General features: G+C 45.6%; 1 protein-coding gene and 1 non-coding gene across 3 annotated transcripts in view; both read left to right on the plus strand.

The window, feature by feature from the left end:
• The window catches only part of SAMD4A (sterile alpha motif domain containing 4A), a 206099-nt gene that overhangs the window by 74718 nt on the left and 116373 nt on the right, over nucleotides 1–15008 (plus strand). The window lies entirely within an intron of this gene.
• Nucleotides 10431–10535, plus strand: LOC117797320. The gene has a single exon (XR_004622253.1). It is a non-coding gene; the product is annotated as a U6 spliceosomal RNA (small nuclear RNA).

Here is a 15008-nt window from a genome sequence, read left to right on the forward strand (position 1 = left end):
ATCACACTTATTTTAAGCCCTGCATTTTCTGTGATTCTTCCCCTATTTTCTTTCTTTCTTTCTTTTTTAAAGATTTTTTTTATTTATTTGAGAGACAGAGAGAGCACAAGCAGGGGGAGCGGCAGGCAGAGGGAGAAGCAGGCTCCCTGCTGAGCAGGGAGCCCAATGTGGGTCTCTGATCCCAGGACCCTAGAGATCATGACCTGAGCCACCCAGTGGCCCCCCCCCTTATTTTTTTCTTCTTGCTCTTTTCCTTACCTTCTCTTTCCTGCTGTCAGCAATGTAGGCCCACTTCTTCATTTCTTTGCTCTGGCTGGAAGTTCGCTCTGGGGAGACCCCCCTGGAGATGTCCCTGGAAATGCTCCACATTTCCTTTCCATATTATTTCTCAGTGTCCTTCTTGATACAGGAAGGTACCTTGCTCTTTCCTCCAGACACGAATAGAACTAGAGAATGTGAGGATCGAGAGTGACCAGACATCTTCTTTGGCAAGTAAGGGAGGAGAAGGACAGAGAATGATTTCTCCTAAGATTCAAGGGCAATTTAATGGCAGAGCCAAGTCAACGACCCCATCTCCTGTTTTGGGGTTCTCCTCTTATCCCCTTAGCCAGAAAGTCATATAGTTGTGGTGCCTGGCTCCTTTTAGCACTCATTTCTCTCAATCACCCATCAGCCTTCTCAAATACTTTTCTATGTAAATGTGTGTTCGGGGAACTGAGTCTTTCTTGTGTCACTTTCTTGTGAAAAGAAAACGCAGGGGATGGGGTGCAGTCACAGGAGTCCCTTCCTGAGTTGTTAGGGATTTTCTCAGGAATGGTATTTTGCTCCAGGTCATTTCTGTTGCTGGGTTCATTCCTAAGAACCGGTAGATGACTATGACATATAATATTCGAGCTTGAACTCCTTCCTTCCTCACTGGAGTCTCTCTGTTAATCAGGAAACCACATTTAAAGCTGTGTCCTGAACTCTGCCCAGCATGTCAGCTTGGCCAGGAAGGATAGGGAATTCCTACTGGTAGCAGCCACTGGGGACCGAGAGAGTTACTAGAGGTCAGAGAGGAGCTTAGCAAGGAAGACCTTGGCAGTGCAGGGTACTTTTCAGCCACTGGGATTGTCTTTGTTTTCTGAGTTCCCCCCGTGGTTGAGGTTGGACAAAATCCAGGCTATCAGCCCCCTGGGTCAGTGACCCTACGCTTTGCATTTTATGATCTAACAATTTTTTTAACTGAGGAGGCTTAACATAGGGTTGTTAGCTTTTATCTTGAGAAGTAAGGATGTTAAAAACAGCAAGAGCAAAATTGTCATATAATGTTACAATCCTTTCATGAAAGAAAAGATATTTTAACACCAGAAGTAGGAAGAATATAATCTCAGAATAAAGGACAGTCCTCAGGCACCTGGGTGGCTCAGTGGGTTCAGTGTCTGCCTTTGGCTCAGGTCCTGCAGGGTCCTGGGATCGAGTCCTGCATCCACTCCCTGCTCAGCAGGGAGTCAGCTTCTCCCTCTGCCTCTGCCCCCTCCCCCTGCTTGTGCTGTCTCTCTCTCTCTCTCAGATAAATAAAATCTTAAAAAAAAAAAAAAAGAATAAAGGACAGTCCTCTATACCACACACATATAGCTTCCGGAAAAACCCCTATTATATTGTCCAGATTTATCTTAGCCACAGGCCACCATGAATTTTGTCGCAGAAGCAGTGTTGGTCTGTGATACATGGGAACCACAGCCTTCACCCTGGGGCTGGGAAGCCCCAGCCCGGCTCTCCAGGGAGAGCACTGAAGGATGCATGAAGGACACAGCACAGCTAGCCTGTCAGTTGTCTGTTCGTAAATGACATTTGTTTTTATTCCCTCTTAGAGAAGTGAATGAGGCTAGATGACCATTTCAGTTTGGACTTCAAGGGACACTGCTCTCGTTGGCTTGTTTTCATTGTACGCTGGGTCTGATCTTCAGCTGTATAGATTTTCAGCGTCATTTCCTCAGTTACCTCATGCATGGTCAGGAAAGACTTGCCTTCCCCAAGTTCGCAGGAGGCTAACCCATACCTAAAAATGCAGGTCGTTGTTCTGCAAATAGAAGGTATGCTTTTTCAGGGACCTCATCAATCGGTTGGTCTGCCCAACTCCCATGTCCTCCCCACCATGCGGGAGAGGTGGGATGGATGCTGGGGCGGCAATCATTGTGTTCACTTTCCTTGGAAAACACAGAATCAAAGCGGTAGGAATTTATTCACCGAGTGTATTCCAGCAAGCGTAAGGTAGAACCCATTTCATTTCACTGGCACTGTTCTCTCTTTGGACATTCCCCTTCACTGAAAGACAATAAAATGTAATGCTTAAGAGCAGAGGCTCTGGAGCCAGAATGGCCAGGTGTGAATCCAGGCATTGTCTCCTACTAGGTGTGTGATATTAGGCAATTTATTTGACCTCCTTGTGCCTTTTCTTTTTAAGATTTATTGATTTATTTGAGAGAGAGAGAGAGCGCGTGCACACTCATGTTAGCCCCCCCCCCGGCGTGGGGGAGGAGCAGAGGGAGAGGGAGAGAGAGAAAGAATCTTTGAGCAGATTCCCTACTGAGCATGGAGCCCAACGAGAGCTCCATCCCAGGACCCCGAGATCATGACCTGAGCCAAAATCAAGAGCTGGCTGCCTAACAGACTGAGCCACCCAAGTGCCCCTGACCTCTTTGTGCTTTAATGTTGTCTTCTGTAAAATGGAGATATATAATACAATTTGCCGCATAGGTTTGTTTTGATAAGGAAAGGAGTTGAGACTTGTAAAGTGCTTAGAGTGTTTGGCACATAATCTAAATGATCAACAAATATTTATTATTGAGGAAGCTAGTTTTGTGGTGGACATGGAAAAATGAGTAAAAATCAGATGGGCAGGATTATAGATTCTAGATGGTTACATTCATATCCTTCCCTTCCTTCCTATAGAATTCAGCTCTCCAATAATCTTTGGGGTCTGTTTTTACCCTTCATCGTTTCGGTAGATTTTTGTATCCCATGGCTCTGTCGAGACTGTTTTCCACTGATCGCATCTTTGGTTTTCTATTCTCTGTTGACCTATGGAGAGATACTTCGAAGCCGTCAAAGGCTTTTCTCCCCGAGGTGTTCCTTTGGAGAAGCTTCTGTTCTTGGTGCGGTGGACAACCTAGGAACTGTCTTCCCTAGGTCACCCCTTCCTGACTTTTCCCCCTTGAGCTTGGACTTGCCTTATGTGGTGGGATTAGGAGAAGCCCCCTAACTCATGATAAGTCACGCATGAACCTGTCTGCTGAGAGACTAAGAGATGCTGAGATAGTTGCAGATATCCTCTGATATAAGTAGCAAGAGTTATAGTAAAGCTGATTCTGGGACTAGCTTTTTATGCACTTTCTCCTGTTTTGCCAAGCCCACAGGACAAGGTGACAGATAACGTGATTTTTTTTTGCCATTTCTCCATTCCCTGAAGAAACCTAACATCTATCCTCCAGTGGAATTCAGTGCCAGATTGACGGGTATTTAGGGTGCCTTTTATAGGAATGCACGTGTTCCATCTACTCTCACACGCATGTCTAATGCCTGTAGTATGAGTGTTTTTCAATTTCCTCACTAAAATTACAGTGACACATATCGGCCATTAAAATACTTTATTATAAAATATTCCAGGTACCTTGGCCACTGAAACAAAGTAGTCCACCCACCACCTATCTGCGGTGTAATGAGAAACTGAAACAGATAATTAGCTAAAACTTTTCTTCGGTAAGTCACGATCATGATGTTCTTGTAGGAAGATTTTCCTTGCTGCTCTGGTGCATTCTTGCCCCGGTAGGTGCGGCTCTCCCCCCGGCTCCTTTCTCACTTTCCAAGGCAGCCAGAATTAACTGTGTGATTGGGCTGCCGGTCTTGCTTGCTCACTGCCAGTTGATGGGTCAGAGAGATGCCAGGTTTTTAGAGGGGAAGAGGAGAGGTCAGCTGGAAGCTCGGTCTCTAGCTTCGTAGTCACGGTTTTTGTGCCGACAGTGTTGCAACGTTACTGTCAAAGTTGTGCCGGGTTCTCTGCTAAGGCACAGGCACTGTCGTCCTCTGTGGTGGGACAGTCACGTCAGATGACCACCAGCTCCTTTCTTTGGGCCAGCTGCAGTGGGAGGACAGTCAGCCTTGCAGAGTAAGTGACAATTTCAGGAAACTTCATATGAGGGTGGTTGAAATTAGCCAATGAAGAGCCAGGCTCCTTTCCACCTATCTCTTGGAGGTGAGAATGTCCTCTTTGGGTTCTGCTTTGCAATTCTGTAGATCGGGCTAGTCCAAAGATTGTACGGGGAGGAGATCCCACTCATTCCAGGAGCTGAGGCTCTGCAGAGTGAAGATTCCTATAACAGTGCAGTTCAACTTTGGGTTCTGGGACCTTGGGGTCAAGAATATTCTTTAATATTCTTTAACATGACGTAGATGTAAGAGGAGCTTAAAGGGAAGGTGTAGTTATTTAGCTCTCCAATTAATTATAAATGTTAACCTGGGGCCACAGAGCTCCCAGACCTCTCCATGGGAGCTCAGTGACCCCCTCACGTTCCAGATCTAGGCTGTATTCTCCTGCAAGGTCTCAGCCAGCCAGAGTTTCAGCCTCCTTCTCTGGGCAAATGACTGCCAAATTCCATCTCTAGGTGGCCCCCTCCTGACAGTCCTGAAAGCTTGTTTGACATCCTGCTCTGGGTAGGTAGCCATCTGGCCCCACCCCAGCCAACCTCCCCCCTCCCCCACCAACAAGAGGCTCTTCCTCATCCAGCCATCGCCTGCGGCCAGATCTCTCCACACCATTTGTGATATTTCCACTGTGGTATCCACTTGGCCTCCAAGTGAGGTTCATTCCATCTTGCCAGTGTTCCCCCAAGCTGCTCTACCCTCTTCCCATTGTAATGTCCTTACTTTTCACTCATGGTTTCCACTCTTGCATCTTCTAAGATTACATTCATTAGAAGAGAAGTCAGATTGAGGAATTAGGCACCCCTTGGCTGGCTACATTTCACATGCTGTGCAGGAGGTGGAGAATGAGCAGAACTGGGGCCAGGCTGGTGCTTAGAAGAGGATGACACTGGGCAAGTCACTTGGCTTCTTGGAGGTCCCGCTTATGCACCTGTAAATTGTGGCTGCCTCGTTCACAGGCTGCTTGTGAGGCCTTGATGTCATAATCAGGCAAGGGAATAAATCAAACTGGGCAACCTGGTATTCAGTTTATCTCTGGCTCTCTGTATTGTAAAGAGGAGATTGCAGTTTCGCATTGCTATGGCTTTTTGGGGGTCCCGTACATGACCAGGAACATGGAAAACGCTAACGTTTATTCAGACGCTGGAGTCACCCAGCTCCCTCGGGCTGTGCCCAGCTGCTCAAGGGCTGAGGGGATCAGTATCTCCACAGGCCTGTGAGGCATTTGAGATGTGTTTTGGTCAGGAACTCAGTCTCACAGTTCCTGAGAGACTTGCCCTCTTCCCTGGGCTTTCCATTCTTATCAGGGCTATTAACAAAACTTTTTGTGGGGGGGGATTTTTTGGTGGTGGCATTTGGTTCTTTTGTGTCCTTTCCTTTCTCTGGACCATGAATAATCAACTGATGGATACCTATCCCTGTTCTCATTCTTCAGCAGACATTTCCTGGGGATGCTCCACTTAGTGCTTTAGGGAAAGAAAATGGGTGGGAGCTAGTGGTCGCGAGGTAGAGCCCAGCATCTAAAAACAAACAGTCACAGAGCGCGACTGTCCGAGTGCTGGTTGACTCTGGACTCTGAAAATTTCCTTTGGAAACTACCTGTGCTGTGTCACTACCTGGGACTATGCTTGAGACAACCTCAGCTCCTCGTAGAACAACACACCGGGACAGGGTTTAGGTGGCCTAGTGTCATCACCGGGGGGGGTGTGCTTGGAGCGGGAAGGGGAAGTAGAGAAGTGAGCCTGGCCCGTTCTAGAGTCTCTTGTCAGTCTCCCTCCCCTGGTGCCAGGGTTTGGCCAGTCTAATTTCCCAGCTTTCACTGTATCTAAACTCTTCTTTGGATGGTGCCATGCTGTTCTCAAATCACCTTCCTTCCTTTTATCTTTGTAAGAACATAGGATGTCGATATTGTTTTTATTTTCTTCATGATTCATGAAGGGAACCAAGAGTCCTTTGAGAAACTGGATAACTTGTTCTGGAAAGTGATAGGCTGGGGACATAAACCCAGGCAGTTGTCACACTGTCGTCTACTTCTCTCTTGGGACATTTGCCCCAGCACAAGTTTTGCCACAGGTGTCTTCTGTTTGCAAAGACCAGGAGGAACTTCCTTCTGTGGCTGAGGCGTGTTCCTAGAGAGTTTGTGGGAGCCGGAGCCCAGGGTCCTGTCAGTCCCCAGGACTGCAGAGGCACTGCCCAGGAGGATAGCAGCTCAGCAACGTGAGGGGACACCTTGATCTGCCAGTGATGGAGAATATGCCAGTCACCGCGACTGTCAAGCAAGGTTGTCATAACGATACCACACAAGGGTAGCATTTGGAAGTGCTTCATAGATAGAGAAGCATGATTCTCTTTTGGTCTGTATGCATTTTTATACCCAGGACAAGGGTCTACGTTTACTTGCCTTGACTTATGAGAGTAAAATAATATAGAATAAACGTTTTACATACCTATACTTCAGACATATAAAATAGCGTCTATAGATTCCTTGTTATTTTATTCCTAAAGAGTTCAAGGCCCTGCCCCTGGTGCGTCAAGCATATTCTAAGTCTGTAATTGGTTTGTCAGGTAGTTGGGACAGAGTGCTGATTGGCAGATAAAAGCGAACCACTGAGGAAGACCCTTGGGGAATCTAGCCCAGAGTTTCCTGTTCTGTGAAGATAGCTTCCATCCCAGTCAAGACCAGCAGTTGGATCATCTGTCTATTTGTAAACCTCGTTAGCGAATCTATCAGCGTGGGTCATGGATTCAGTCCTTGTGCACGCAAGTTAGCTTCATACTATTCCGCAGCCACGGGTCACTCCCAAGGACTCCACCAGTTGTTTGCACATGTCTGCTATTGGTTGGGAGAAGGTCGGTGGGAGAGTGAGTTTGATGCATGCCAATCTGTGCCCACTAATGGAAAAATATATTCTGGTGGTATGAGGCATCTCTGTTCTGTCCGAGGACAGCCCCTTACACTGACAGCTGTGTACCAGGTGCCGAATGCGATTTATCCTCTCAGAGAGCAGAATTAGCAGCGGAGCAGGCTAGCTAACAAGAGTAAATGAATGCAGTGCTTTCTTCACTATCTGGGAAGAGTTGGAGGGATTGAGATCAGCAGCTGCCATTCTTACAAAGAAAAGCCAAGAGCAAGGGATTGGGTGCCTGAGCAGGGGATCAGATAGGAGCGGCCCTCAGGCACAGCGACACTCAGGGGCTTCTGCTGTAGCCACACATGGCAGTTCTCGCCCTGGGGTTCTTGAAGCATGCCCATGACCAGAGTTTTCATCACTAAGGTCTAGATGGAAAAACCAAGCAGAGTAAAGTTAGGCGATCTATTCAGCCCAGAAAGATCATGGCAAATTGAAATAACAGCTGTGGGTACTTTGCTCCATCGAGTTAGAGACTTGACGGGTGCAGGTGGAGGTGGGCGGGTGGAAAGCAGTAGTAGCTGAGATTGAGGCTCTGCTCTTTCTTGTGTTTCTTACAAAAGGGTGTGTGATTATTGAACATATTGATGGAGACCCCTACTAGATGGGACGCTTATTGACAGCCTATGTCCTCACCAGGGAGTGTCCTTGAAGCCACTCTTCAGCTCTCTCTGCACAGGGTGTGGAGCTGCTGACGGCCTTGTGGGTCTCCACAGCCCACACCACCCCTGAGATGTCCTGGCACCAAAGGGGATACCCTGGGACCAGCTGCCAGAATTTCCTATACTGCTGGGGCTGTAATCCAAAGGTCACAGACTCTGTAAACGCACTGCCTTTGTTGCTCAGTGGAAGGCCCAGACCACGGGGGTCCGAGTTAATTGATCACACTGGGGAGACTACTCCATTGAAGTTGGACGTAGCAGGATGAAGGAGAAGTGACTGAACTGGTTAAGAATGGGCTTAACTGAAGAGCTAAGCTGCGTCAGATCTTTCGTGGAAGTAGGCAGGATGTAAATGATAAATCATAAATAAATAAAATGCAGGAGCTAAATAAAGGCCCTTTAAATCTACCATCCGTCACAGCTGCAGGTGTTGCAAAGTGGCGACGAAGTGGAATTGGCCCGTGTGGATGACCATGGGCGGGCCTCCTTGACCCTGACACTGGATTCAGCTTCAGATACTTTTCATCCACACTATGTTTATCCAAACCCTGGATAGCAGCCAGGGTGAGTGAAATGATGGACTTCGGTCTGAAGTAACGAACCAAGGCGACTAGGCCGATTTCTCGATCCAGCTGGAATTTTAGGGATTAAAGTTTTTTGTTTTTTTTTTAATGATTTTTTAATTATATTATGTTAGTCACCATACAGTACATCCCCGGATTCCGATGTAAAGTTCGATGGTTCATTAGTTGCGTATAACACGCAGTGCACCATGCAATACGTGCCCTCCTTACTACCCATCACCAGTCTATCCCATTCCTCCACCCCCCTCCCCTCTGAATCCCTCTGTTTGTTTCTCAGAGTCCATAGTCTCTCATGCTTCATTCCCCCTTCTGATTACCCCCTAGGGATTAAAGTTTTTAGTCAAATTATCTGAAGAGTGTGAACCTCCACGCCTCATGAAGCACCGTCAGATAAGGGCATGCACACACACACACGCACGCCAGAGACATGTGTATGTTCTCTTAGAGACATACATACACACGTGTATATAACTAAAAGGCAGAATATAAGGATATATAGTATATAGAAGTATATATATACTTTAAAGTATATAAAATATATATTATATAAAATACGTACTTTATATATAATATAAATATGTAATAACACTTTACATATAAATATAAAATAATATAAATATGTGTGATATATATGTTTACATAATATATACTATGTTATATATGAATATAAATATGAAATATATATAGTTTTTTATATAATATATGTTCTAAAGCATATCTGCTTATATAACACATATTTCTATATACTTATATATATTCTGCCTTTTTAGTTTTTCTCTGTTTGGCCAAAAGCATGACCACTTTTTCTTTCTGTTCTGTTTACAGCAGTGTTACTGCATTTGATGAGGAAGTTTATCCAATAGTATGTAAGATAAAAACTGAGCAGACAGAATAACCCTTCAAGGCCTTAGAAAGGCATCAGGTTAGAGACCAACCTACAGTTTCTCCTTAGGGCCAACCTGGTCAGCTTTTTTCCTCTCCAGCATGAGAATAGCTCATTAGCTGTTTTGTTGGTTGAGCCTCAACTGAGATTCAGAGAAGCTCACTAGGTCCACTCCCAGCCAGGCGGTGTCCTGGTGCCCCAGCCTGCAGGCCAGAGGTCTGTGTGCCCTGCGGGTGGCGGGCGAGGCAGCTGCTCTCTGGTGGCCCCTCCCACTTCCCTGATCAGGGCAATCAGGAGACAACTGAGACTTGTTTGTTCCCCAAACCTGTTTACACCAGTTGTACTTTTTCCATTTAGGACATGTAACTAAATGTTATGTAAACACACGATTCATGAGTGTGAAAAGGAGAGGTGTTTTTCTGAAGCTACACCATTGTCCTAGAAAGACTTGTCAAGGATGAACAGAAATTGTGGGCAAATTAAGTATAAACAAGATAACTTTAGAAGATTGTGGGGGGGCGCCTGGGTGGCGCAGTCATTAAGCGTCTGCCCTCAGCTCAGGGCGTGATCCCAGTGTTCTGGGATCGAGCCCCACATCAGGCTCCTCTGCTAGGAGCCTGTTTCTTCCTCTCCCACTCCCCCTGCTTGTGTTCCCTCTCTCGCTGGCTGTCTCTCTCTGTCAAATAAATAATAAATAAAATCTTTAAAAAAAATTAAAATAAAAATAAAAAATAAATAAAAGATTGTGGGGAAGGTCATAAAAATCTAGGCAGATTCCACAGTCAGATTGCATTTCGGCTGTCTTTGAATTTTTTATCTTTTTTAAAGAAACTGGAACCTGAAAATCATAACAGATTCCTGGTTTATACAGGAAATTGGGACTTCCAGAGAGTGGACCCATCTTCAAAGACAAGGCATTTCTCCTGTACCAGATTTGTGACTGAGTGTACACTCGTGTCTTCCAACGTCTGTGAATATAGTGCTTGCTTTGGCAGCACATATTCTTTTTTTTTTTTTTTTTTAAGATTTATTTATTTATTTATTTATTTATTTGACAGAGAGACAGCCAGCGAGAGAGGGAACACCAGCAGGGGGAGTGGGAGAGGAGGAAGCAGTCTCCCAGGGGAAGAGCCCGATGTGGGGCTTGATCCCAGATCACCGGGATCACGCCCTGAGCCGAAGGCAGACGCTTAACGACTGCACTCCCCAGGCGCCCCTGGCAGCACATATTCTAAAACTGGAATGATACAGAGAAGGTTAGCACGGGCCCTGCACAAGGATGACACATAAGTTCTGTGAATATCTATAATAAGTATCAATGAATATATCTATAGATAGAATGAGAGTATCGGTTTTATGATTCCGTGCTTTGACTGGTTGTTTTAGACTGACTGAGTGTCAACCCAGTCATGGATTGGGGAGTCTTTTCTGCAGCTGTGGCATGTTGTGTAAAATACGCATGTCCACTGAGCATGTCAAGATGCTTATACTATGCAGGTTACAAGAGAACTGAGCCAGTCTGGGGAGAGAGCAGACAGACACACAACTCCCTTATCACGCTCATCGAGGTCCCATGTAACTGGGGGACCCTGTGGGGAGACCTGTCTGCGCAAGCTCTCTGACTGCATTCACTTTCTTTCTCCCACCCTCTCTCTCCCACCTCCTCTCTTTTCCTCTCTACCTCTCTCTCCTTTCTCCCTAACCAACGTAGTTTAGTTCAAAGAACTCTGATATAAATGAGGGAGAGAGCATTTGGAGTTGAACAACAGTATATTTCAAAGTACTTGTTTCTTTTTTTTTTTACTTTAATGTTTTTTTATTATATTATGTTAGTCACCATACAGTTCATCCCTGGTTTCTGATGTAAAGTTCTATGATTCATTAGTACTTGTTTCTTTAAAAAAAAAAAAAAAGATTTTATTTATCTATTTATTTAAGAGAGAGAGTGAGAGAGCAAGCAAAAGCAGGGGGAGGGGCAGAGGGAGAGAGAGAAGCAGACTCCCCACTGAGCAGGGAGCGTGAGGCAGGGCTCGATCCCAGGACCCTGAGATCATGACCTGAGCTGAAGGCTTAACCTGCTGAACCACCCAGGTGCCTCTCAAAGTACTTATTTCAAGAAAGGTAGTCTTTGGCTTAAAAAAGCTTTGAAATATTTGTTTATTCATGTGAACCCAACACACACACACACACACACACACACACACACACGGAAGGAGAGGGAATTCATTTAAATAATGAGATAAAGAGATCCGATTTATTCAATGACTTCCATTACATAGTTCAGGAATATACCTATTTCTCATGCAGTGAGATCAGGGTATAATGAAAGAAATCTTATTTTAGGTGTCCTAAAATCCAATGTGTTTTAGATCATTTTCTATCCTCTCTGGTCTAAAAACATTTTACAAAGACCTTCCTCTGTCTCTGTGCTCTGTCTAGACTCTGTATCAGAGTACAAACAACTGCAGGGAAAACGTGAGAATGCCTGTGGATACCGGACATGCTGACAGAGGTACCTGAGAGCCCTCGGGAAGAGTAATATTTTACCATGAGGTGGCTGTTGTCTCTCACAACAACAGCCATATGAATGTGCTTTAATTCATGCTAACCTGGACTGCTTAAAATCATAAAACAGGTATGATTATTAGCTTCCTATTCATCCAGGGAATGCAGATCCCAAAGATAAGTATGCCGGAACATGAACTTCGTGGGAAAGCATGCATCTACCTACCTCCAACAAATAAGAGACCGTCCTTCATTTCAGTAATAGCTCTTCGGGGTTTAATTTTGATAGATTGTGAGGTATTTTATTCTAGCACATAAACCAGATGCTTCTCTCAAGTTAATGGGGAACAACTGATGGCTGCCAGATTAACTAGGAAAGAAATGTTTCTCTCTGCAGTTCTGGGCAATAATGCAATTTAATGGTATTTCACCTGGGTGGACTTTTAAGATGGATGCATTTGTCTTTTGCCTCTCAGGGCATGGGTCCAAATTTGGAGCAGATGGTGGAAAAGATGGATGGCCACAGAGATCTCCAGGTGAAATTGGTTGGATTTCCGCAGTCCTCATTAATTCCTGATTGACTGTCATCCATCTCCATCACTCTGACCCTCCATAATGAATTCTGATTTCTGAGGGTTTTCTGGGTCTAGAATAACCAAAATGTGCTTGACTAAAATCTGAACAGATTGAAAGAAGCACTTACCTGCTATTTCAGGCTTTTGGAAGAAAGGGGCTGTCTCAACCTGAAATCTTGTTGTTCTTACTTTGAGCAATGGTGGATATTCTTTCCTGGTAATGGGACACAACCGGGCAGGGTATGAACTCAAAAGCTCAAGGAGTGAGTTTAAGAGATAAATTTCTTCTGCTGTTGTTCAGGTAAAGGAGAGATCTTTGAGCTCTTAGATTAAGTCTTATGAGAGACTCGCCACCCATCAGTAAGCAAGGCTGACAGGGGTCACCCCAGGAAGTGTATGTGGAACGAGGTATAAAGAGATCAGATGATTGTGGGAAAACCCCAGAAGATTGTCCAGGCCATGGAGATAAAGAGGGGACCCCCAAGATCAATGGAAGGAGGGACCCATGGGAAGTACTAGGAATAGCAACGCTTTGTGGATTTAATTAAAACAATGCCTATGTGAGCTTCTTGATCCATGGCCTGATATTCTCATTTACTTCCGCATCAGGGTAGGCTTATTGACATAATTGTTTTTGCTCATACTCAAGACTCGCCTGCTAACCAATTTGTATTACTATTATTTTTTATTGCAATTGTCTTAGCCCCCATTCTGAGCCAGATGCCTTCAGTTTATAAACATTGTCAAAGACACTTAACTAAGAGGACAAATGATCCCCATTTAGGATGAGAATTTATGTGTGACTCTGACAGGGTGAGCATTAGCCCTTTGGTTGCCATCGACCTGCAGACACATATGTATCCGCACATGTTGGAGGAAGGGGACATACCAGCAAACAAAATCTGGCAAATCACAGGTGCCTTAGACCACAGAAGAAAATGCCCAGGAGATGCGCACTTAGTTTTAAGAAAAGCTAAATAAATGTGACATTTTCGATGGGCCTTTTCTTCACTTGAGTAGAATGACAGTATTTTACTAGTCAACCAAGACATAAATCAAGATTTAAACCAACTTCTCACCTTTCATGCAAAGCCTAACCTCAGTAGTTATTAAAAATAAATGGGATTTAAATAGATGTAGAAACACCTATTTTATTTCCAATTTCACGCTCTTGTATTTTGCACTGTGGTTTTAGATCTGTTTGTGAAGGCTGACTGGGGCAAAAACAGCCCTGAGAGACAGCTGGGAAGGGAACAGGCTTTCAAGTCCATGACAAAGTCCCAGGCTCTGGGTGCAGCTGTTACCAACTCACCATGTTGGTACAACTCACCAACTCAGCCCAATTTCCTCACCTTGAAAATGGTGACAGTTATGCATACTGTCTCTTTATGGGATGCAGTGGTATCTGTGATTGGCACTATTGGGGGTTTTAGGCTGAGAGTCTGAGGGTGTATCTCTCTTCTCTTCCTCAGGGACCACGAGTGTAGGTCAGGGATCCAGGTCCAGGGAGGGCATTGACTTTAATTTCTCCCTGGTCTACACAGCAGTTGCAGTGTCCACTAACCCACGGTCAGTCTCCAAGGAGAGGTGCACGCCATTCCACCACATCCTGATATTCTCCTGGATTACCCACTCTCTCTCTCTCATATTCTCCCTGCTCACAGGGCTGGTGACCTGGGCGAAGTCTCCACGGGCCCCCTCCTTTTGTTGTCACCTGCTATGTGTTTCACCAATAACTGACTTCCAGGTGAATAGGAATTCTTGTTCACAGCTGTTCTCACGTGCGTTATTTTGCTTTCTCGAGAATGTTTACTAAGTTCTTACCATGTGCAGGCAGCGTGCTTACACTTTGCTGTCATCCTCTTGTTAACTTGAGAGAACTGTGGAGAAGAGAGGGGACAGGAGTCCCCCAGACCAGGCAGCTGTCCCATGGGGAAGCCTCCCTCCCCAGCCTCTGAGTCTTCAAGGCTGCCTTGTGCAGTTGTCTTCCAACTGTTCGCTCTCCACCTGGTCCGTCCTGCAGGCCACCGCCAGGCGTGTCCCCCATACCGCCGTCCTGGTGTGATTTCCTCCTCATAACCTGCCCCTTGTATGCATACCAGCCCTCCAAAAGCTGAGAGCGCCTCTCTTCCCTCCTGCTTTCCCCAGACCAGTTCGCAGCTGCCGCCAAAATGTGCTGTTAACTAGTTCCCAAATACTCTTGTGCCCCCGCACATCATCCTTCCTCCCCTCAGTTCCATCTCCCAGCCTCCCAGCCGCCCTTCAAGGCCACGCATAAATCCGGAGCCCATGAAGCCTTCCGTGACTGGCTCGGCTAGAGACGCTTTCTGTCCCCTCTGAGTTGTGGTACTGATGGTATCATCACTCAGAAGGCATGGTGTGTGGGGCCTGGCTGGGTACTATTTTTGCTTTCTGTTGTCAAGATCCCTAGAAGGATCTTGGGCTTACAGGTGAGGAAGCCACAAAGAAGTTAGTGATGGTGCTGGGGCCAGAGCCCCGTTCCCAAGTCTCACACTGGTGAGCTTTTTCTACTATAGCTTTTTACCTTCTGTCCTTCCTTGGAGGACAAGGACTCTACCCTGTCTATATTCGAAGTTTACAGAGTGTCCTGTGTAGAGTCTTGTGTCAAGGGGATATTCAGTAAGTATTTTTTGAAAGAAAGCAAAGGGAAGAAGATAGGAAGGAAAAAAGAATAGTAATAGCTAACC

This window comes from Ailuropoda melanoleuca, chromosome 20 (genome assembly GCF_002007445.2).
Source record: "Ailuropoda melanoleuca isolate Jingjing chromosome 20, ASM200744v2, whole genome shotgun sequence".
NCBI lineage: Eukaryota > Metazoa > Chordata > Mammalia > Carnivora > Ursidae > Ailuropoda > Ailuropoda melanoleuca.